Source organism: Oncorhynchus mykiss, chromosome 5 (genome assembly GCF_013265735.2).
Source record: "Oncorhynchus mykiss isolate Arlee chromosome 5, USDA_OmykA_1.1, whole genome shotgun sequence".
Lineage (NCBI taxonomy): Eukaryota > Metazoa > Chordata > Actinopteri > Salmoniformes > Salmonidae > Oncorhynchus > Oncorhynchus mykiss.
In genome coordinates, this window is record NC_048569.1 from 67,589,434 (window position 1) to 67,612,936 (window position 23,503).

The 23,503-nt window shown below is 43.2% G+C and overlaps 1 long non-coding RNA gene across 8 annotated transcripts in view; it reads left to right on the top strand.

The window, feature by feature from the left end:
* Positions 1-23,503, top strand: part of LOC110524410 — a 132,116-nt gene that overhangs the window by 72,022 nt on the left and 36,591 nt on the right. Inside the window, exons 1-2 of one of the 8 annotated variants that reach the window (XR_005051836.1) lie at positions 2,710-2,796; positions 2,907-3,036. The exons of 1 other annotated variant lie outside the window; for it this stretch is intronic. This is a non-coding gene — a long non-coding RNA (uncharacterized LOC110524410). Of the gene's footprint in view, positions 1-2,709; positions 2,797-2,906; positions 3,037-3,623; positions 4,048-23,503 lie in introns of those variants that run through there. 6 more of the 8 variants (XR_002473585.2, XR_005051840.1, XR_002473584.2 and 3 more) reach the window with 6 other exon arrangements.

The following is a 23,503-nucleotide window of genomic DNA, read 5'->3' on the forward strand; positions in this document are numbered from 1 at the left end:
GCAGTCCATGTAGTTATACTGCACCCCTATGCTCCCATTGTCATTTTCCCAATTGAGTGTAGTGACGTGTACAGTGTCATTGGAGATATGACATTAGCCGGGCAGTGTTGACAAAGATCATCTCTCTAATGCAATGTTATCAAACCTAACAACCACTGAGCCATAGGAAAACACAAGGCTTCGGCTTCTGGCATTCTATCTCTGTCAGCAACAATATGAATGTAAGCGAATGCCTCTATAGCCCACTGAGGAATCTGATGTTCTGTTCTGCCCAAATCAAATCATGGTTGTATTTTTCTCCTCTTTGTAATTTGCATTCAGCTTGGTGTCTAGAAATATTATGACAGTTATATTCTTAAACGGTGTCTGGATACACTCATTTGATGATCACGCTTCATGGATAATGGTCTGGGAGCAGGTAATGATGGCTATTTCTGTGTTGTCACTCCGGAGGTAACCGACATCCTCATTGATTGACAGGGTCACACTGAGAGAGACAATTTGGGGTGTCTTGCCTCACCCCCAGATCTGACTTGTTTGGACAAGAGGCTTACATGGAGGTGGCAAAGTGTGCCTCCCGGGTGTCAGCCGCTCTCTGCTCAGCACCTACCACTCATACACATGTAATCACATTTCCCCATGGAGAGAGAGCCACAGAGGCAGGGGACAGAGGCCTCAGGGGCTGGCACTGGCACAGGCAGGCTCTTCATCAAGAATTTTCTATAGGCTCCGTCATGGATGTTGCACCCACACAAACCACACCAAAATGGTAAAACGCATATGTATAAATGACAAATATTCTATATTTATTGCAATGTCTTATTCATGTGTTATTTATTGTTTTGTTTTACCTTTCTCTGCTAAAGCTAATTTCATAAAAAACGGAGTAGAGAGAAAATAAAATGATATGTCTGAACGTTTTTACTATGTGTTGCTGTGGATGTTGTGGCAGGAAGCGATCGATGCTGAGAGACGTAGTGAGAGCCCAGGTTGTGTTTACGCCAGGCCTGATGTGTGATAGATGGTGTGTAAAGGCTGAGATGTTCCTGACCTTGTGTGTCCAACTGTCCATCACTGCTTTGTTCAGTATTCTGGTCGATCAGTGGCTCTGACCTGAGGACCACAACACACAGGATCAGACAGCCAAGACTGTTGAACTGAAAATGTTATCTTTCAATTTGGTTTGACTCCACTAGATTTATTTGGTTTTTGGGCCACATGTATCCCTGATTTAAACCCTATTTCATTTTAAAATGTTACCAATTATATCAAGACATACAGTAAAGGAATCAAGCCTGTGTGTATGAAAGAGGAAGAGGGAAGGAGAAAGGAGAGAGAATGGAAGTGTGTGTGTGGAGATGTCTTCATTGCGAACTACAGTATGCCTCAATATGTAACACTGAAGTGTAATCATAGACATTGTGGAATATTTCCATGGTAACATGAAACGAGTAGCAATTTGGGTTCAGTAGCTAAGGATAGAGTCATTATCCTGACCTGATGCTGAGCCACCTATTTAAGTATTCATACCATGAATGAACAATTAAACCCAACAGATTGTTACCAAGTGGAGGAAAACAGCATGGTGCCAATATCTACACCCTTTGCTTCCCTTCTCCTGTTATCAATTTGTTTATATCAATTTGAGAGTTCCCTACAGCGGTTCATTAATAAAACGTGGCTGACGCATCATGTATCTAGGAATTGAAATCAAACAAATCAAAAGAATTAGGATGAAGTATGTTCCGTTCTGTTTGAGTAGGGAATAACTGTATGTCAAATTCTAGAGATAACATTGGGTTCGGTTGTAAACAATATTTACCTATTACATATTATGTTCATACATTAGGGCGTTATGTCTGGAGCAACATGCTTAAACACTGGTCTGTTTGACAGAGAAGCTTCTCTCTAACTGGGGTCCTTGAATAGAGGACTCTACTCCTCCAAAGTTGATGTCTTCTTGGTTGGGTCCCATCTGCTCTGATTGAGAGGCTGTGAAAAGGAAAAGGGGGGTTTGAGGATTGTGCTTCCATACAAAGAGGAGAGGCGAGCCCTGGCCCCTGTTGGCAGCTGAGTGTTCTGGGCTGGGGCTGCCTGCATCACTGGCCCCCAGACATCCTCCTCCTCAGCCCCCCTCCATCCCTACTTTCTCCTTTCTTTACTCTCAGGCCATTCAGGATGCTCAGAGATGGGGGGTATGTGCTATGTAGACCATCAGGGGCAAAAAATAATTGCTTAAGCATAATAAGTCACTGTCACTGCATTGGATAGTGCATGGTTAGGTGTAGTAGATGTATTAATGAGAGGAGGGCTCCTGATGTATTTCACTGTTCTATTTGACTGATCTTGATGAAACACAGTGAGCACTGGATGCATGAAAAGGTGACTCAACCAAGCAAAGATTTGATAAGCAACTGTGCTGCTTCTATTTGGTCTGTTTATTTGGATGCAGAGAATGCACTGTGCTTATCTGAAAAGCTTCGCTACATAGAATCTCCCCCTCCCCAAGGTCACTTGAAGCAGTGTCCCAGCTCTTATTCAGATATGGCTTATCTGTTTTTTCACAAGCCTTCTGTTTTCAATGCAAAGAATAGGCCTTTCCGGAGAATGGCCGTCCGGCATGGTACCATCCCTCATTCAAGGCCCTTTGTGCTCCCCCATTTAAAGAAGCTGTCAAGTTCTCTGTGCAGTTGGCAGGGAAGGCCAAATCTACAGTGCCCCAGAAGTGGCAAAAAGGAAACTTTTTTGTTTGCCTGCCATCGTGAGGACTGAGTGAAGGAGGGATTTTAGCAACATGTAATTTACTCTTGGGGCTTTTTACTGTACATAGCTTTAGAGATGGTAATTTCTCCCTTTTTTGTTGTGAAAAGATAACCATCAATCAGTTGTCAATTGGTCAATTGCAGAAGTGGTGAAAAGAAAGGGGTTGAACGATCCCTTCTCTCTGGCTACCCTAGAGGATTCAGGAGCCCTGGAAAAACATGGCAGCTGGAGCAGAGCAGGGAGTGGATCAGTCACACAGGTACAGCAGCCATGGTAAGATCTCTCATCAGCCTTTTGCTCTTCACCTGCCTCTGTGGTTTTAACTTGGAATAATTCATACCTGTTTGAATATATGTTTCACAACTGTAATGTTGATGTTAAATTATCAAACAATTAAAGGTTCATTTGGGTTATTATGTAAATGCCTGTGCAAATATACTTTATTATTATTACTCAAATTATATTACAATTAAAATGCACATTGGTGCCAATGTTTCTGTATTTTTCCTGAAACATATTTCACATAAAAACACATTGTTTGGGTTGGGGGGGAGTGCAGTTTTGCACATTGATTTGTTCAATTGTAAATTGTACTGTAACAAACACTCTTTTTTTATAGCAGTATAGTATTTTGTGATAGTCATCATTTTGAAAGCAAGCTAAGACTGGCTTATGTAGAAGTGTCTATTCAGGTCTGTTTCCAAGCGGAGCAGATCTGTAGTGTAAAGCCCGTCTGAATCTCAACAACAACAAAAATCTTGTGAAGGGTGCAGCAATGTGAAAACATCCTGACACCCCCGCACCCCCAGTCCAGTTACACCGATATTGATTTTGGTTTACGTCTGCTCCGTCCACCGCTCAATGAAAAGGATTACAGGCCTGCGAAAGGATGAGATATTATCAGTTTGTAATCCAGCCCATGGTTTCCTAGCTACCGTATTGTCTATTCTGTCCCGCTATGTGAAAAATGTTGAATATCAACAATGGGTTTCGGTGCTGTATTGTTGAGTTTTGTATGAACTAATCTTGCTTCACTAAAAAAGACCTACAGCTTGGACAAAAGTCTATAGCCAGTGCATTCCTAGCTCCCCTTACACTAAAGCAGGCTGAGGCAGAGGGGAAGACATGTTAGTCTTGTGCTCTTCTAGTTGCTAAAGCGCAGAGCTGCCGGGCTGTGGGAGTCATGAGGCGGCCTTGCTTCACTCAATATGGGCTCTGGGCTTAGGGGGAGACCACCATGGATGTGTCTGCAGGTCTAGGCCCTAAGAGCAGTGCGGGGAAAAGGTAAGCTGACTGCTACTACACAGCTGTTTCTCCTCTTGTATGCTGGTCTCTCTCTTCCTTTCTCCCTTTCCCTCTCTTTCTGCTTCTCCCTCTTTCTTTCTTTCTTTCTTTCTTTCTTTCTTTCTTTCTTTCTTTCTTTCTTTCTTTCTTTCTTTCTTTCTTTCTTTCTGGATCTTTGACCCTGTGAGGAAATTTGTGCTCAGGTGCAAATGTATGTATGGAGTGTGTGGAACGACTAAAGACGAGCATGCTGGCTGTTTTGATTTGGAATGCAGACGATCAATAACCATACCTCCTGTGTTGGTGCAGGTCTGGGCAGAGTCGGGTAAGAGCAGCTCGTGGCAGGCAGGGTGTGTGGGTCTGTGTTACAGTATGTGCTCTCTCTTGCTCAGTTACTTCACTGCTGTTTGTAGACTAGACTAGCACCTGGAGGGGGCGAGGGCGAGAGGGCTGGTCTATGCTGGTACCTTTTTCCTTTTGGATTGCAGGTGCTCTGTGCCTGCACCAGCACACATGTAAAATAGTTATGTCTCTCGCTGCACATTAATTTAAGTCAAACAGACGTAATGTTACTTATTTATTTATTTATCCTTTCTTCAGCTGATAGTATGCAGAGTGACAGACCGTAGCCAGCCTGCCTGAATGGGGGTGGGCCACTTCTCACTTAGATGACACGAGGGAAGGTCTAATCGAACATGCAGCTTAAAATCATTTGTTGAAGCAAAAGACAGACTGAATTGCAGTTCCTCGGAAATCAAATTAATATAGTACATTTTTCGTATTATATGATGTGGTTATTACTGTGGTTTTGGGTATTGTTTATATATGACTGATGTACGTATTACTTGTCAGTTATTAGTGTTTTTCTAACCACATCAAAGTAAATTTTGTGAGAGGATTGAGAGTATTGCGGTGTAAGCGTGTCATTCTAGTCATTCTAAATGGTGGTGTGTCAGTGTGGGGTGGAGGAAAGGAGAGGTGTAAGGAGGATGTATGTTTGAAGTAGGGTGGTGGTGGGATAGAAGGGAGGCTTGGTTCTCCTCTCGGTTGTGCTCGCTGGAGAGTGGGCTTCAGTGGAGTCGGCATCCCCCCCCCCCCCCCCCCCCCCCACACACACACACACACACACAGATGTGTGACTCACTTCCTTGAGTCATTTTCAATCCCCTGCCCCGTACGGTGCTGGAGCATGAAGTTTTCCCCTTCCTTGCCCATCATTGTCAGACAATTATAGGGTGGAATTGAACTGGAAAATCTGGTACAATCTAGCAATTAGTACAAAGGGTTTCCAGTGTAGTGTAAAGGATGCAGGAGCCCTTGCGGCTTGGAAAAATGGCCCTGACTGGGCACGGACAGTGTATTTTAGTGCTGCTTGGATACACCGTAAAGATGCTGCCTCCTACCCCTTCAGGTCTGAGCAGCAGAGTACCACATTACAGGGCTCCTTTCTTAGGACTCCTTTGTGTATGTGTGTATTTTTTTCCTGCCTCTGTCTCTTCATCATCCATTTCAGCCATTATGTGCACTCAGTGAGAGTACATGCTAACAGAAGACCAAGTTGTCGGCAGTGCAAGCAAGTGACATTTTTAAAAGAGAATAACTGTTAATGTGGTCCGGTGATGGTAAGCCTGGTGGACAGTGGATGTGCTCTCCATTATGTTCCACGTATGTTTCGGTCCAAAAAGCACATCTGTTTCCATGCCTGGTGTTTTAGGGTGGACATTAAGTTGCTAATGGGGACTGATGGGTGTAGTGGAGGGAGATGAGTAGTTATGAAAACATATGGCTGCTGGCAACAGCTCCACTCACTCAAACTTTTCAACTCTAAAAGCAGCAGAAGTGGATTTGGTGCTACATTACTATTAACCCATAGCACTGCAGCATTTTTTGTTTTCATATAGGCTATGACAATTTCTAAGCATTTTCCAATCAAGACGACACGTGTTTTAAACAGATGCACTGTGTCAATAAACCAGTCGGCTATCAACATCATACACTGTGATTTAATTCTGTGGCTTATTATACAGATACGCTTGGCTTCAACAAATATTATTGTTATGTTTAATGTAGTTACTATTGCAGTTATTCTTTTATTATGGTAATTCAAGGGTATTACGTTCTTAGGTTCTGGAGTTTAGGAATTTCTAGTCAGTTGTTTTCTGATTCAGAATCTCAGCGGTGCTTTTGATCAGCTTTAACATGTTACAGATCCACTTTGATCACGGGAATTGAGTTTACTGGCAAGGAGACATCAAAACAACTTTACTAATCTTGTGTACATGCCAAGCCTTTTGAGGTCTTGTGAAAAGAAAAGGCCTTCCTTTTGGGCACGTTTGTAGTCATTTATGCTGAAGTAGCAAGCAACTCTTCCCCAGTTGGGATAGAAAATATTTTCAGGTATTTTGTTTACCTGGGTTGTATCGCACGCTCTTATATCAAACGATGGCTAAAAAGTTGAGACTGCTGTGAGTAACTTTGTGCTGTCCATGATGACAGTCTGATGAAGAGTTACACACGGATGACTGACTATCTGCCCTACAGCCGACTAGCTACTCCAGTGCTAATGAAGGTAGTGGCATGTCAGAAAACAATGGGTGCAGGCTGGGCAGCCTCACTCATGCTCTGTGTGCTGCTTGCATGCCCCTCATCCAGGAAGCCCCCCAGCCCACCCTCTCCTCTCTCCTTCCTCTCCTCTCGCCGGGCGCAGCTCTCCTCATCCAGTCCTAGCCTCGCAGGAGCTGCTGCCTTTTGTTTTCTGCAGCTTTGTGTTCATCCTCCTCACACTCTTCTCTCCTCTTAAGCCCCGCTGAACTGAGACTGCCAAATTAGCTATTCAATAAGTGCAATTTGCGGTGGGGCTTTTTGTGATGGGAACATCTATCCTCGAGGTTGAGAGCGCAAATCCCCCTCATTGCGTCGCGCTCCTCTCCCTCTCTGGACAGGCAGAGAGAAAATCTAATCTCCAGCAGCGGCTCTGACCCTGGCTCACACCGGCCATCGGCAGCTTCCGACAGCCGCCACATCCCAACAAGGAATTTACTCTACATTAACATTGGAGGAATTAAGCCTCTTTCCCCCCTCAGTCCACAAAGAGCACCACAGCAGCCTCTCCACATGAAGCGCCAAATGCTCGTGTGATGTCTGATCTCGCAGATCAGTGAATCGCTATCACAATTGTTGTAAAACTAATCATGGAAGTGTGTGCTCCTGGAAGAAAGTAGGGCGATCCATGTACAGTCAAAACAACTTGTCCAAGCGGAAATGTGTGCCATTTATGTTTTTTTCACGGTTTAGTTTCCAAACCTAAATACATGTGACTGGTAAAGTTGACAAATAAAACAATTTCCTCAGTTTGGACTAGTTTCCATTTCATGCTGGGAATGTCAGAGAGGGGATTGTTTTTCCCGGTAGTGGACAATACAGTGTTTAGACATGATCTGTATGTGGGAGACCTGCACACCCAGCCAGCCAGGCCCAGCAGCTCATGGGCGTCATAGGAATTCAGCTTGCATGTTGGACAGTACTTGAAACTGTTCCCTGTTCAAAAACGGGATATGAGGGAAATAAGATTAGAGGGAAATCAAATGGCCAGTTAGATGAACAATAATAGTTTTTGAATAGCAGATTTTGTCTGCCGCTATCTGTACTGAGATAACACAGATGATTGAAATGTGGGATTTTACTGTCAGTGTAAATCTCTTTCAATATGCAGAAAGTCAAACACACTGTGATGTGTGTGTTTGTGTGCTTGAGTGTGTGCATGCATCTGTCTACCTGCCTTTGTGCGTGTGTGTGTGTGTGTGTGTGTGTGTGTGTGTGTGTGTGTGTGTGGGTATGCATGACTGTTGGTGTGCTATGCTGCATGTTGGATTACTGAGATTCCTGGACAGTCCAGAGGGAGCCTTGTAGTTCTGTCCGGCCTGTCCCCAGGGGATGGATGGCAGGCAAGAAGACCAGACAGGGTGTTCCCATAGACTGGAGGTCAACAGCAGGGAGGACACTTCTCCTTTCCCACATGGAAAAAGGGTGGCTGTGCTGCTCACATCACAAAGGGCTGGACTGTCTCAAAATAAAGATCAATGGCTTTTCAATTTTCAACTTCTGATGGAGTTTTGGGGAATTTCAGCTGGGTCAGATCTTTCCCATGGTTGGAGAGACATAAGGGAATAACATTTTTACGAGCTATTCAGCTGTTTTGCAGTTGCCTCCTCAAAATGAAATATTTTGTTTAATTCTTTTATACCACGTCATAATTGTCAATTTGGATGATATTAAGCCAGTCAATGAAACACGTTACAGTGGGACTGTAGTTCGGACCGCTGTGGATTGAAAAGGCGTGGAAGACCTCTGCTGTCACCATCTCTTATAGAAACCTATGTATGGCTTGAGGGTGTCAGGTGTCATTGGCTGTGTGCTGATATGTGTGGTGGAGAAGATGTGGTGCAGAGCTGAAAAGAGTCTTATTAGCCCACAGAACACACTATCCCACCACCAGCCCTCTCTCTGGGGACAGATGAGTCTCCACCTCTCACATGCTGGGGCCAGAGGAGTCTCCACCACTAACAGACTGGGGCCAGAGGGGTCTCCACCACTCACAGTCTGGGGCCAGAGGAGTCTCCACCACTCACATACTGGGGCCAGAGGAGTCTCCATCACTTACAGACTGGAGCCAGAAGAGTCTCCACAACTCACAGACTGGGGACAGAGGAGTCTCCCACTCACAGACTGGGGCCAGAGGAGTCTCCACCACTCACAGACTGGGGCCAGAGGAGTCTTCATCACTCACAGACTGGGGCCAGAGGGGTCTCCAACACTCACAGTCTGGGGCCAGAAGAGTCTCCACCACTCACAGCCTGGGGCTAGAAAAGTCTCCACCACTCACAGACTGGGGCCAGAAAAGTCTCCACCACTCACAGACTGGGGCTAGAAAAGTCTCCACCACTCACAGTCTGGGGCCAGATGAGTCTCCACCTCTCACATGCTGGGGCCAGAGAGGTCTCTACCACTCACAGTCTGGGGCCAGAGGAGTCTCCACCACTCACAGACTGGGGCCAGAGGAGTCTCCATCACTTACAGACTGGAGCCAGAAGAGTCTCCACAACTCACAGACTGGGGACAGAGGAGTCTCCCACTCACAGACTGGGGCCAGAGGAGTCTCCACCACTCACAGACTGGGGCCAGAGGAGTCTTCATCACTCACAGACTGGGGCCAGAGGGGTCTCCAACACTCACAGTCTGGGGCCAGAAGAGTCTCCACCACTCACAGACTGGGGCCAGAAGAGTCTCCACCACTCACAGACTGGGACCAGAGGAGTCTCCATCACTTACAGACTGGAGCCAGAAGAGTCTCCACAACTCACAGACTGGGGACAGAGGAGGCTCCCACTCACAGACTGGGGCCAGAGGAGTCTCCACCACTCACAGACTGGGGCCAGAGGAGTCTTCATCACTCACAGACTGGGGCCAGAGGGGTCTCCAACACTCACAGTCTGGGGCCAGAAGAGTCTCCACCACTCACAGACTGGGGCTAGATAAGTCTCCACCACTCACAGACTGGGTCCAGAAAAGTCTCCACCACTCACAGACTGGGGCCAGAGAGGACTCCACCCCTCACTGTCTGGGGCCAGAGGAGTCTCCACCACTCACAGACTGGGGCCAGAAGAGTCTCCACCACTCACAGACTGGGGCCAGAAGAGTCTCCACCACTCACAGACTGGGGCCAGAAGAGTCTCCACCACCTACAGTCTGGGGGCAGAGAGGTCTCCACCCCTCACAGTCTGGGGCCAGAGGAGTCTCCACCACTCACAGATTGGGACCAGAAGAGTCTCCACCACTCACAGACTGGGGCCAGAAAAGTCTCCACCACTCACAGACAGGGGCCAGAAGAGTCTCCACCACTCACAGACTGGGACCAGAAGAGTCTCCACCACTCACAGACTGGGGCCAGAAAAGTCTCCACCACTCACAGACTGGGGCCAGAAGAGTCTCCACCACTCACAGACTGGGGCCAGAAGAGTCTCCACCACTCACAGTCTGGGGGCAGAGAGGTCTCCACCCCTCACAGTCTGGGGCCAGATGAGTCTCCACCTCTCACAATGGGTCCATAGGAGTCTCCACCACTCACAAACTGGGACCAGAGGAGTCTCCATCTACCGCAGGCTGGTAAGAAGTAAAGCCACCGTGGGGCGCTGAGAAAACGAGAGCAATTACCACCACAAAAACACGGTTATTTGGATATTGAATGGAAGTCAGTGAGGTGCAGGCAGGGGCTAAGATACGGAGCTCAATATTACAAATGAAAAGGCAAAGGGGAGGCTGGCTTGCTTGACTGAGACTGGCCCCCTGACTGTGGAGAAGACCTGGCCACCCTTACCTCTGACATGGTTCCATCTGATATCATGTAAACCCATAGTAATGTCACATTGTCATTGCTAAATGGAAACATTGTTGAAAATTTGTAATGGATAGTTGAAATCACAAGGCACATCTAGTGTGAATCAAAGGATACAAAAAAACTTTTTTAAAGTTAGCTATTAGGATAAGTAATTACCCTAGTCTCTATTATAGGTAAATTCTCTCTCCTGTATAGAGTGAAAATTATTTAATTTGGGTACAGATGTGATTTATTGCCTCATTTGAGTTGGCTGAAAATGACAGGAAACGGTAGCAAGTCACAGCTCGCACTTGACGTTCATGAAGCAGTGATTGTGTATCCAGCTGAATCGAAAATCAATCTGCTTCTACATCTGCCATCTTGAGGGTTAAGGGACACAGATGGCCCCATCGCTGGCATCCCACCAAAGCCTGGTGTTAATCGGATGCCAAGGCTGAAGAGGGAAAGTTTGAATCCTCCCTCATTCCTTCGTTAAGATCTCAGGTCCCTCTGCCACCAGATGTGACAGATCTCATGTTGTTGCAATCTGTGTTTAATCACGCATCATTGACAAATGTGACGCTCCTATGGAAGGGCTGAATAGGAAATTAAAGCATTTTAGATAACGTTCATAATTGACTAAATCGTTTAAGCCTCCAGATCACATGTATAATCTCTGCCTCACATGACCGTGCTGAAACGGAGTGCCGTGTTTGATCATTAATGATTTGGATACTTTAAACACTAATCACATTTCCAGTTAAGTTTGTTTTGGGTCTTTGGTTCAGAGCGATGCTCCCTCAAGACTTGACTGGGAAAATAGAATGTTGACCATGACAGTCCATCTTTGGGCTTAATTCCATTTAAGTGATAATTGGTCTTTCAGAATTCATCTCTTGGCGATGATGATAAACTCTGAGGGCCAGTCAGTCTATGTCCATCCACTTTTCTCTCTACACTCTGCAGTAAATGATATACTTTCTGCTGTAAATAAGGGACTAGTTCCCCATTGAAATGTGAAAGCATATTAGTGTTATCCATCCCCTTCAGGGTATTGGGCTTTTATGACCCCAGATCGTCACTGTTGATAATATTAAGTGGAATTTTCCTCTCATATCAGTCATAAAGTGGCTCTAAATGCTAACACGTATGAATATGGAAATATTGTGTATGGAAATCTCCTATTTTACAAAAAGAAAGGCTAATCCTCAAAGATCTTGAACTTAAAATTCATCTCATTGGAGCACCCTGCTTGGTCCCCATTTCTTTCCTTCAAAAGATAGATATGATGAAAATTATAAGACTCGAGTTTGATCTTAAATGAATTCTACTCAGGGTATAAGGAGCACCTTCACTGCTACAGTAGGTGTTTTCTCTCTGTTTATGTGCTCCAGTAGCAGGGACTTATGAATGAATAGAGCTCAAAGTTTAGGTTTTCAGTCTATAGCAATTCCGCCATGATCTGTACCGTGTACCATGTCTTGCCAGTGGTGTTCCAGCACTGCACACACTCTTTATCACATATCATTATTTAGAACTGAATGATTAATAAGAATGATTATGATTGAGAACCATTGGATGAAAATAATACCATATACACTGACTGCATGAAACATACATTCCAATACATAGACATAGACTGACCAAGTGAAAGCTATGATCCCTTATTGATGTCACTTGTTAAATCCACTTCAATCAGTGTAGATGAAGGGGAGGAGACAGGTTTAAGAAGGATTGTTAAGCCTTGAGACAATTGAGACATGAATTGTGTATGTGTACCATTCAGAGGGTGAATGGGCAAGACAAAATATTGAGTAGGTGCCAGGCGCACCGTGTCAAGAACGGCAATGCTGCTGGGTTTTTCACGCTCAACAGTTTCCCGTGTGTATCAAGAATGGTCCACCACCCAAAGGACATCCAGCCAACTTGACACAACTGTAGGAAGCATTGGAGTCAACATGGGCCAGCATCCCTGTGGAACGCTTTCGACACCTTGTAGAGTCCATGCCCTGACAAATTGAGGCTGTTCTGAGGGCAACTCTTCTGACTGAGCGCAACTCAATATTATGAAGGTGTTCTTAATGTTTTGTACACTCACTGTATGTTCTGCGTAGGCGACACAAAACTATTTTTCACAGTGCAATGTGGCTTGTTGTTTATTTACTCCAACACTCTTTTAATCTGCAACTCGCTTTAGTCCTCTCTATCTGTTACCTCTTTATGGAGCTCAAAGCTTTTCATCTTTCGGGATTTTGTCAATGGATTAATTAGTTTACAAACACAGTGTGTGGTTATACAAAATTCATCAGGCAGAAACGATAGCTTCTCCCGTGGGAGGTAAATCAGCAAAGTTATTATTTATTTTATTCTTATCTGGTAATTTAATTGCTGCTATTGTCTCATTAGGAGGAGGCACTAATGAATGATAAGAGAAGTTGAAGTGAAATTGTAAGTTTTTGCTCAGTTTGCTTTGAAAGGTCTCAGTTTGAAGACAGGCTTTTATCAGATCTCTGCTGGTGCAAGAACTGAAAGCACTGTTAAACAGTAAAGACAATATTTGCCAAATGCTGCCTTTGCTGTTTTACAGATAATTCTCAAATGCCTCTGCAAATTATCAAAATTTAATTAGCAATATAAATGCCAGAAGGAGCACATTATGTGCAATTGTCTTGCTATCTTTCCAGAAATGAGTCTTTGAAAATGAATTTGCTGTATTAATCATCTTCAAAATATTTTTGATCACTGAATTAATAGTTTCCATTCTGTGTTTTTTTTAAGGTATTCATTGACATAGGTGATTGCCTCTTAATTACCAGTGCAACCTCCTCCTATTCACTCCTATTAATTCATGTTTTCTGGCACAGTCCCAAAAGGCAGCCTTGCCCTATATCTTCTAATTACTTCTGTAATTGAATTTGCTCACTGTTTCTGGGCTATTTTTTTGAAGTGCCTGTTTGTTCCGAGGGTTTATTGTGTCTTTGTGTGACAGCCTTCTGCAGACAGAACATGCATAGCCCTCTTTTCTCATTTCTCATTAATTTTCCAGAGCTCTAGTTCCCCCCCCCTCTCTCTCTCTCTTTCTTTCTTTATTTCTTTCTTTCTTTCTTTATTACTTGCACCTTCCAACACCAGACATATGATGGTTTGTGAAACAGGAGGGAAATTAATTAATTAGGAATGGGGAAACAATTACCCTGACTTCCTCTCATCCAGTTATTAGTACTGTATAACCTCCCCAGATTTGTGAACCAACAAATCCTCCAAAATGTTTCTTTGTCACTGGAGACACTTATAGACTTCCGGTAGTCGCTCAGGGTTGGTAAATGGAAAGGCTTTATACTATTCCAGAAATGTGTCCACATAAAGCCATAAATCACATGAGTTACCTTGGGCCTTTCAGAGAAGAAGTGAAAATGATCAGGAATGGCTAGAGGAAATGTGAATGTAACCTTGATATGTTCAGACAGACACTCATGAGGAGCCTCTGCAAAGCTATGTGGACACTGTTCACTCAGTACATCAGCGATTCATTGAAATACATGTTGCATAACGATAGAAACTAACAGAAGGAGCATTGAGGATGCCAGAGGGCTGAGGGTCCAGCACAGCCCTTGTGTTGTGTCCCTGTGAGTGGGGCTGAGTAGACTCACCGACCGTCCCCTGTGCCTCTTATCTTCCTGGTCCTATTGAGGCCAGCCGACCGACCAACCGGCAGTCCCCTGATGGGCCTGGAGGGCTCATTGTCCTCGTGTCAGGGGCCATTATCCCATCGCTTCGTCCGAAGAAATTCTTCCCCAGGCCTGACAGTGTGTCTTTGAAAAAACTTTCCCTCACTCCTATTGATTTATCTTCCCATCCAGCTCCTATCTCGCCTGCCTTTTGTTTCCTTATCGTTGCTTCAGGTTATTATGTGCAAAGTATTGACAGGAGCAGGAGGCCGTGGTCGATGGAGAGCTAATACATCCGTAATCCCGCCTTTGTTACGGAGGAATGTTTCACTCGGGTCTCCGATGGGGAGAGAGGTGCAAAGCTGTTGATCCCTTTTTATTTGTTGGGAAGCCCATCCATCAATCAAACTGGAGACCATCTGACTGCTGAATGACATGGGGACTCGGCTGAAGAAATTTGATAACAGCAGTATTGTCAGAAGGCTCCCCCCTCACTCTCTTCGATAAGAAATACATTTGACTGGAGCAGATAAGCACATGAGGAGTAAAGCCTTTAAGAGAGTAGGTGACACAGATGCCACAAGAGTTTTTTTTTTCAAGAGCTTTGGTGTAAATTATACTTCTGGCAAACAACACAAGAAATACAGATTCACAGTGTGTTGTTTGTGATAGTGCTGGATATGCTTGGATTCTTTAATAAGGTTCACGATAGTACAGCAACCCCTATTGATACGTGGCATTTTGAGCAGAACTCTGGGAAGGTGAAAAGACTAATAGGCTTAGTGCTGTGCCACGTTGTCATGCTCTGTGAGAACCATTGTTCTGAATGGCACGAGTATAACAGTATGTTGTGTGTCTTACCAGCTACTATATAGAGGACATCCACTTAAAATCAAACTCTGCTCTGGAGTGGATTGTAATCCCCCCAAAAAACAACCAACAACATTATCATCACCGCCATCCAGAGTAGTCTCTCAGCCTGATTGATGGTAGAAGGGTTAAATCCATCACAGTTATTAATGCAGGCATGAGGTAGCCAGTAAGCTCCTTTGAATGGTATACTTTATTCAGGACTGAGTACCATTGATATATGGAGAAATTAGGTTTGTCTATTAGCTCTAATACAACATGTCCGATGTTAGGAATTATCAGGTGGGCTATACCAAGGCCATATAAATATTTTTTGTAGAATTCAATAGGGTTCGACAACAATGATTTGATTATATACAACACAAACGATGAAGTAATTAAAATAACACAATCTTTGTCTCAAATGGCATACAGTGCCTTCAGAAAGTATTCACACCCCTTTATCTTTTCTATATTTTGTTGTTACAGCCTGAATTTAAAATGGATTCAATTTAGGTTTTGTGTCACTGTCCTACACACACTACCTAATGCCAAAGTGGAATTATGTTTTTTAGAAATGTTTACTAATTAATTAGAAATGAAAAGCTGAAATGTCTTGAGTCAATAATTATTCAACCCTTTTGTTATGGCAAGCCTAAATACGTTCAGGAGCAAAAAAAATGTGCTTAACAAGTGAAATAAACTGCATGGACTTACTCTGTGTGCAATAATAGTGTTTAACATGATTTTTGAATGACTACCTCATCTCTGTACCCCCACACATACAAGGTCCCTCAGTCCAGCAGTGAATTTCAAACACAGAATAAACCACAAAGATCAGGGAGGTAGATGGGTAAAAAGAGACATTTAATATCCTTTGAACATGGTGTTAGTTATTAATTACAGTTTGTATTGTGTATCAATAAACCCAGTCACTACAAAGATACAGGCGTCCTTCCTAACTCAGTTGCCGGAGAGGAAGTAAACCATGAGGCCAATGGCGACTTTAAAACAGTTACAGAGTTTAATGGCTGTGATAGGAGGAAACTGAGGGTGGATCAACAACATTGTAATTATTCCACAACACTAACCTAATTGACAGAGGGAAAAGAAGGAAGCCCGTATAGAATAAAATCGTACAAAACATGCATCCTGTTCGCAACAAGGCACTAAAGCAATACTGTAAAAATGTGGCAAAGCAATTACATTTTGGTTCTGAATACAAAGTGTACTACACTCCATATTTTTAAGCATAGTGGTGGCTGCATCATGTTATGGGTAATCTTGTAATCGTTAAGGACTGGAATGTTTTTCAGGATGGAAAATAAATGAAATGGAGCTAAACATGGGCAAAATCCTAGAGAAAAACCTGGTTCAATCTGCTTTCCGCCAGACACCAGGAGATGAATTCACCTTTCAGCAGGACAATAATCTAAAACACAAGGCCAAAACCACACTGGAGTTGCATACCAAGAAAAAAAGGGAATTTTTACTAGTGGCCAATTTACAGTTTTGACATAAATCTGCTTGAAAATCTATTGCAAGACCTGAAAATGGTTGTCTAGCAATAATCAACAACCAATTTGACAGAGCTTGAAGAATTTTCAAAAGAATAATGGGCAAATGTTGCACAGTCCAGGTGTGGAAAGCTCTTAGAGACTTACCCAGAAAGAATCACAGCTGTAATCTATGCCAAAGGGGATTCTAACATGTATTGACTCATGGGGTTGAATACTTATCAAATCAACACATTTGTGATCGTGTTTTATTTTTCACATTTTTATTTTTATTCCACTTTGACATTACAAAGTATTTTGTGTAAATCATTTACCCCCCCAAAAATCTGAAATAAATCAATTTTAATCCCACATTGTAACACAACAAAATGTGAAAAGGTCAAGGGGTGTGAATACTTTTTGAAGGCAGTGTATATAAAATAGATTTGAAGAGAACACTCCCTGTGTATGATCATATCAAACATACAGTTTAGAAAACATAATCAAGGAGAGAGAAGAAGAGATTTTTGAATACATTTCTATTCTAGTTCAGAAAAGATTAGGCCAACATTTGCGCAACTGCACATTTTCCATTGTCCAAAAATAGGACAGTGACCTGTAAAAAGACTTCAGAAGAAAATATAAAGAAAGCCTGAAATTACCAGAGGGCAAGAACATGGAGGTTATTGTGACCCATGCATTAACACACTATATGATTAAGTTCGTTTTTGTGTTCATAATGACTAGAGGCTAAGGAATCAGGAGAGGGGGAAAAATCAATGTAAGTGTGCTGGAGATTAGCCTGACAAATTACATGCGCTCGGCTACTCCATTGTACAGTATGGCCTCTATATTCTAAAGATGACGCCACAAGATGGAGCTGCCAAATGGCATATGGACTCCAAGATCATTTTTTATTGATTTTGAACAAACATCAATGGGGGAATTGGGGGTAGTTGGGGGTAGTCCAGCGAGTCTGCATCTTGGATGTATGTCAGGTCCTGGCCCAAATGCCTGAGCAACAATGCCATGCCAGAGACAGACAGACAGCTGTCATTGTTCCTCTGTCCTGGCCTTTCACACTCCCAGACACACTCACTTAGAAACAGAGCTCTTTTTAAATGTACATTATTGCAGAGGCGGGTCTTGTATCTTGGTCGACTAGTCAGTTCATTACTACTAAAAGTATGGCAGATACTTTGACATTGTTCAAAATCCGCACCTGAAAAATCTCAAATGGTAACTAAATGTGTAATGTGCATATATTAAAGTAAAATGTTATTATCAAAAAGACTCACTTCAGCTGAAAACATTTTCAGAAACAACATGTAGCTAAGAATTGCCGTTTGAATTGAATGTCCGAAATGATATACTTAAACAGCAGGAATTGACCATAAACTGTATGTAACTCTTGTTACATGCTATTAGCTACTAATTTAATATGAATATGATGTGATAAGAAAATAGGGATTTAAGCAGATTACTTATACGCCTTACGTGAGCAGTATGTTTCGGTTTTACACCAGCCTCAAGCTTACTCTAGATTGATAATCATCTAACAACAAATCTGCTTGTTGCGTCATAATGAAATGTGTGCGTGTAACGTGATGAGGGTTGGCAGCGTGGGATCATTTGATTCTATTAGCCTGTATCTGCTGTACTACTGAGTTACATGGCAACGTTAAGCATAGCAGATGTTAACAGTGGGAGGTAAAGAGCTGACAGCTATTAAGTGCTCTCTGGCAGGGGCACGTACACACACACACACACACACACACACACACACACACACACACACGCACGCACGCACGCACGCACGCACGCACGCACGCACGCACACACACACACACACACAGAAAGGCAGATGTTGCAAACTGTTGCATGCACTTGCCACTATTTCCCCCCTCCTCCTTTCTTTATGCTGGTGTTTAAAGGATCGCTACAGCACATTGGGATCTTTCCCATGGAGTTCCTGCCATTCCTAATGGTGACAATGGACGTCGTAAGCCTCCATAAGTCAAAGGCTCTCTTTGCTTTTCACAGACAGGCAAACGCCAAAGATTTATCTTCCCGTGGGCCACAGGCCTTTATGAGCTAGTTGTGAAATTCTACAACTAGTGTTTAAAGAAAGGGTAAGAAAGCTAAGGAAATGAGAAATGTGTGTCAAGTCATGTCTTGTCTGATGGTAGAGGGTACTGTGTCTCAGGTCTTTCTGGTCTTCTCACATTAACTCCATGGTGTGATCCCCCCCCCCCCCCTCCCTGTCAATAAAAAAATCCCTTTCAGCATGGGCTGCTTCTCAATCCACCACATCTGCCTATGGCGGCCTTTCGCATCTGGGGTGGAAGGTTGCTGAGCTACAGCCGTGTTTGTCAAACCATGAGACATCCAGAAAATCGGTCTTATCACGAAAACCGTTTGGGCTATAAACTGATGTGACCCCATTGTAGAAAGGGGAGATTCTCGTTAAGACGATGGTGTTCTCCATTTTTCACAAGTGTCACGGGACTTGTCGGAAAGTGACCGATACCGGTACGACTCAGTACATCACTGGGGCCAAGCTTCCTGGCATCCAGGACCTCTATACCAGGCGGTGTCAGAGGAAGGTCCTAAAAATTGTCAGACTCCAGCCACGCTAGTCATAGACTGTTCTCTCTGCTACCGTACGGCAAGCGGTACCGAAGCGCCAAGTCTAGGTCCAAGAGGTTTCTAAACAGCTTCTACCCCCAAGCTATAAGACTCCTGAACATCTGATCAAATGGCTACGCAGACTATTTACATTGTCGTCGTCGTCCCCCCCACCCCCCCCCCACCCCCATTTTCATGGTTCTTGAAATGTTCTGTATTGACTGATCTTCATGTCTTAAAGTAATGATGGACTACTGTTTCTCTTTGCTTATTTGAGATGTTCCTGCCATATGGACTTGGTCTTTTACCAAATAGGGCTATATTCTGTATACCACCCCACCCCTGGTCACTACACAACTGATTGGCTCAAACGCAATAAGAAGGAAAGACATTCCACAAATGTCCTTTTAACCAGGCACACCTGTTACTGGAAATGCATTCCAGGTGACTACCTCATGAAGCTGGTTAAGAGAATGCCAAGAGTGTGCAAGGCTGTCATCAAGGCAAAGGGTGACTACTTTGAAGAATCTCGAATCTAAAATATATTTAGATTTGTTTAAGACTTTTTTGGTTATTACATGATTCCACATGTGTTATTTCATAGTTTTGATGTCTTCACTATTATTCTACAATGTGTATATATATTTCCTGACACTTCAAAACCTTATTCCTTATGATTATTATTTTATTTGTTTTAACAGTAGGAGACAGCAACGTGGAGAATACCAGACTCTCGTTAGGGAGATGAAAACAGACAATCATGTACTCTTCTCACATTACCTACAAATGCCACCGGCAACATTCAACAGACTCCAATCACTTCACTACATCATTCTTTAAATTTGTTTTTTTTTATTTGACCTTTATTTAACTAGGCAAGGAACAGGGGCAGAACAACAGATTTTTACCTTGGGGATACGTTCTCGCAACCTTTCGGTTACTAGTCCAACGCTCTATCCACTAGGCTACCTGCCATCCGCAATCATCAAAAAAACGAATTGCCTACCAATGGGAAAGCAGGGGAAAGAATGACTCTGACTCTACAGTTAGTAATAGGATAGACTCATTGACAAAAAGTAAAGGCAATGCAATTCACCAGTTAGCGGGTTAATCTTGTTGAGGTAGGCCGCAGCTGTTATGGGTAGATTAGTTTGGTGGATATTTGTTTGTGGTGGTGGATTTTGTTACATACAGTTGTCAGAAGTTTACATACACTTAGGTTGGAGTCGTTAAAACTAGTTTTTCAACCACTTCACATTTCTTGTTAACAAACTATAGTTTTGGCAAGTCTACTTTGTGCATAGATTTTGACATAGATAATTTTTCCTACAATTGTTTACAGACAGATTATTTCACTTATAATTCACTATATCACAATTCCAGTGGGTCAAAAGTTATCATACACTAAGTTGACTGTGCCTTTAAACAGCTTGGAAAATTCCAGAAAATGATGTCATGGCTTTAGAAGCTTCTGATAGGCTAATTGACATAATTTGAGTCAATTGGAGGTGTACCTGTGGATGTATTTCAAGGCCTACCTTCAACCTCTTACTTGAAATCATGGGAAAATCAAAAGAAATCAGCCAAGAAAAACATTTGTAGACCTCCACAAGTCTGGTTCATCCTTGGGAGCAATTTCCAAACACCTGAAGGTACCACGTTCATCTGTAAAAACATTAGTACACAAGTATAAACACCATGGGACCACGCAGCCAGGAAGGAGACACGTTCTGTCTCCTAGAGATTAACATACTTTGGTGCAAAAAGTGCAAATCAATCCCAGAACAACAGCAAAGGCCCATGTGAAGATGCTGGAGGAAACAGGTACAAAAGTATCTATATCCACAGTAAAACGAGTCCTATATCGACATAACCTGAAAGGCCGTTCAGCAAGGAAGAAGCCACTGCTCCAAAACCGCCATAAAAAAGCCAGACTACGGTTTGCAACTGCACATGGGGACAAAGATCATACCTTTTGAAGAAATCTTCTCTGGCCTATTGAAACAGAAATATACAAATGTTTGGCCATAATGACCATTGTTACGTTAGGAGGAAAAAGGGGGAGGCTTGCAAGCCGAAGAACACCATCCCAGCCGTGAAGAACGGGGGTGGCAGCATCATGTTGTGGGGGTGCTTGCTGCAGGACGGTCTGGTGAACTTCACAAAATAGATGGAATTATCAGGCAGGAAAATTATGTGGATATATTGAAGCAACATCTCAAGACATCAGTCAGGAAGTTAAAGCTTGGTCGCAAATGGGTCTTCAAAATGGACAATGATCCCAAGCATACTTCCAAAGTTGTGGCAAAATGGCTTAAGGACAACAAAGTCAAGGTAATGGAGTGGCCATCACAAAGCCCTGACCTCAATACTATAGAGAATTTGTGAGGAGAACTGAAAAATGTGTGCAAGCAAGGCCTACAAACCTGACTCAGTTACACCAGCTCTGTCAGGAGGAATGGGCCAAAATTCACCCAACTTATTGTGGGAAGCTTGTGGAAGGCTATCGAAACATTTGACCCAAGTTAAACACTTTAAAGGCAACGCTACCAAGTACTAATTGAGTGTATGTAAACCTCTGACCCACAGGGAATGTGATGAAAGAAATAAAAGCTGAAATAAATCATTCTCTCTACTATTATTATGACATTTCACATTATTGAATTTAAGTGGTGATCCTAACTGACCTAAGTCAGGGATTCTTTACTAGGATTAAATGTCAGGAATTGTGAAAAACTGAGTTTAAATGGCTAAGGTGTATGTAAACTTCCAAATTCAACTGTATGCGGATGTGAATGGCTAGAGCAATCAATTTTATTTAAACATATATTTGTTTGTTTGTTTGATGCGTCATAGATTAAGTAGTCAAGAATTAGCTTCGCTATCTAGCTAGCTCGGCTAACGTCAGTTTACTTATGGGCTGAATTAAGCTGGCTTGTAATTGCTAGCCAGGAGTTCACTTCTTTCCGAGCATCTTTATATTAATTTGTCTCAACTGCATAGAGACAAGGATGTACCATAACTGCACTTAACAGCCATTCTACAAAAATACAGTCCTCCATAGTGTTAAATCTATGTTTTTATGTATTCTGTAGGTATTCTGTATTTTAGCTATGTAGTATGCAATTGTTAACCAGCTAGCTGTTAACCAGGTGTTTGATTGAAAATGTTAGATTCGTTGTCATGGTTACGTAGCTCCAGTGGCTCCAGCCACAGCCTGTGCAAAGCCTGTCCCATGTACCCATGACAACGGAGGCAGCGACAGGGTCAAAGTTGAACTTTTTTCATGTCTGTGTAACAAGGAAACAGACAGTCGCAGCGACAGTCTACAGACATTCCACCGGAGTATAAACCTGGCTTTAGACGCTTAAGAAATAAATCAATCTTTCTCTCTCTCTCTCTCTCTCTCTCTCTCTGGCCCTGTCTGTAGGCTACTACTGGACTCATACTGCATGGCAGGGTGACCCTCATTCAACTCACATCATCACATATGGAAGTTTCATTCACCATTTTCTTTGTATATGATTTTGAATTTCCAGGACATTGTAGATTTATATTTCTCCCAAAATGTATATGAGGTGGTTGTGTGTGGATGCATTCATTTTTCTTCTTTATTCAGGCTCCTATGACATCATATGTTTTTGTAAAAAAAATGATAATATCTGTCATTCGGAGTAACCTCATATAAAAAAGTACCCAATGAAGTAACCTTTTTTTTATGTCAATAGATATATTCAGCACATGTGGGCATTTTTAGAAATGACAATTGAAACTATTTTTGAGAGGACACCAAAATAAACATTTTATTTAGGCACTTTGAACTATTTCATAATTGAAATAGAGAATTTGCAGTAGATGAGTGATAGTGAGCATTGGTATTTCTCTGCAGATGGATACTAAATGCCTTTAAAGGCTCTCTTTGTCCAGCCACTTACCACAAAACATTATTTTGTGTGTGTGTGCAGTAGCAAGGGAATAGTCTTTATTTTTTACCAGATTTCCCCGGCTTTCACAAAGTCCACCACAAGATAGCTATTTTGACTCAGAGCCCTGGACGGCCATCAAAACAAAGCTTTCCACCTCTATCAAAGGCAGCTCAGCCCTGTCAGATGGCGGTCCAGCCTTGTGTGTCTGGAGCATACTTGTATCTGCATGTTCCTGGCCTGAGCAGCAGAGAGGCCTATCCTATCCCGGCCCGGACTTCGCTTAACGCTCCATGCCTGGCGCCAGCTAGGCCTGCCTGACTTGAGTGGAGGGAGCTATGTCTGTCCCGCCTATGACTGCCTAGTGCCTTTCACCACCCCGGCATCTTCAGCCAGCTGCCAGTCGCCAGCCCCCAGCCCCATCTCCTCAGGCTGTCTGGAGCTCTTCCCAAATGGATGGAGGATACGGTCAACAGCTTAGATGGACACCACTTGAGGTCCCACTGGCCTGTGGAAATC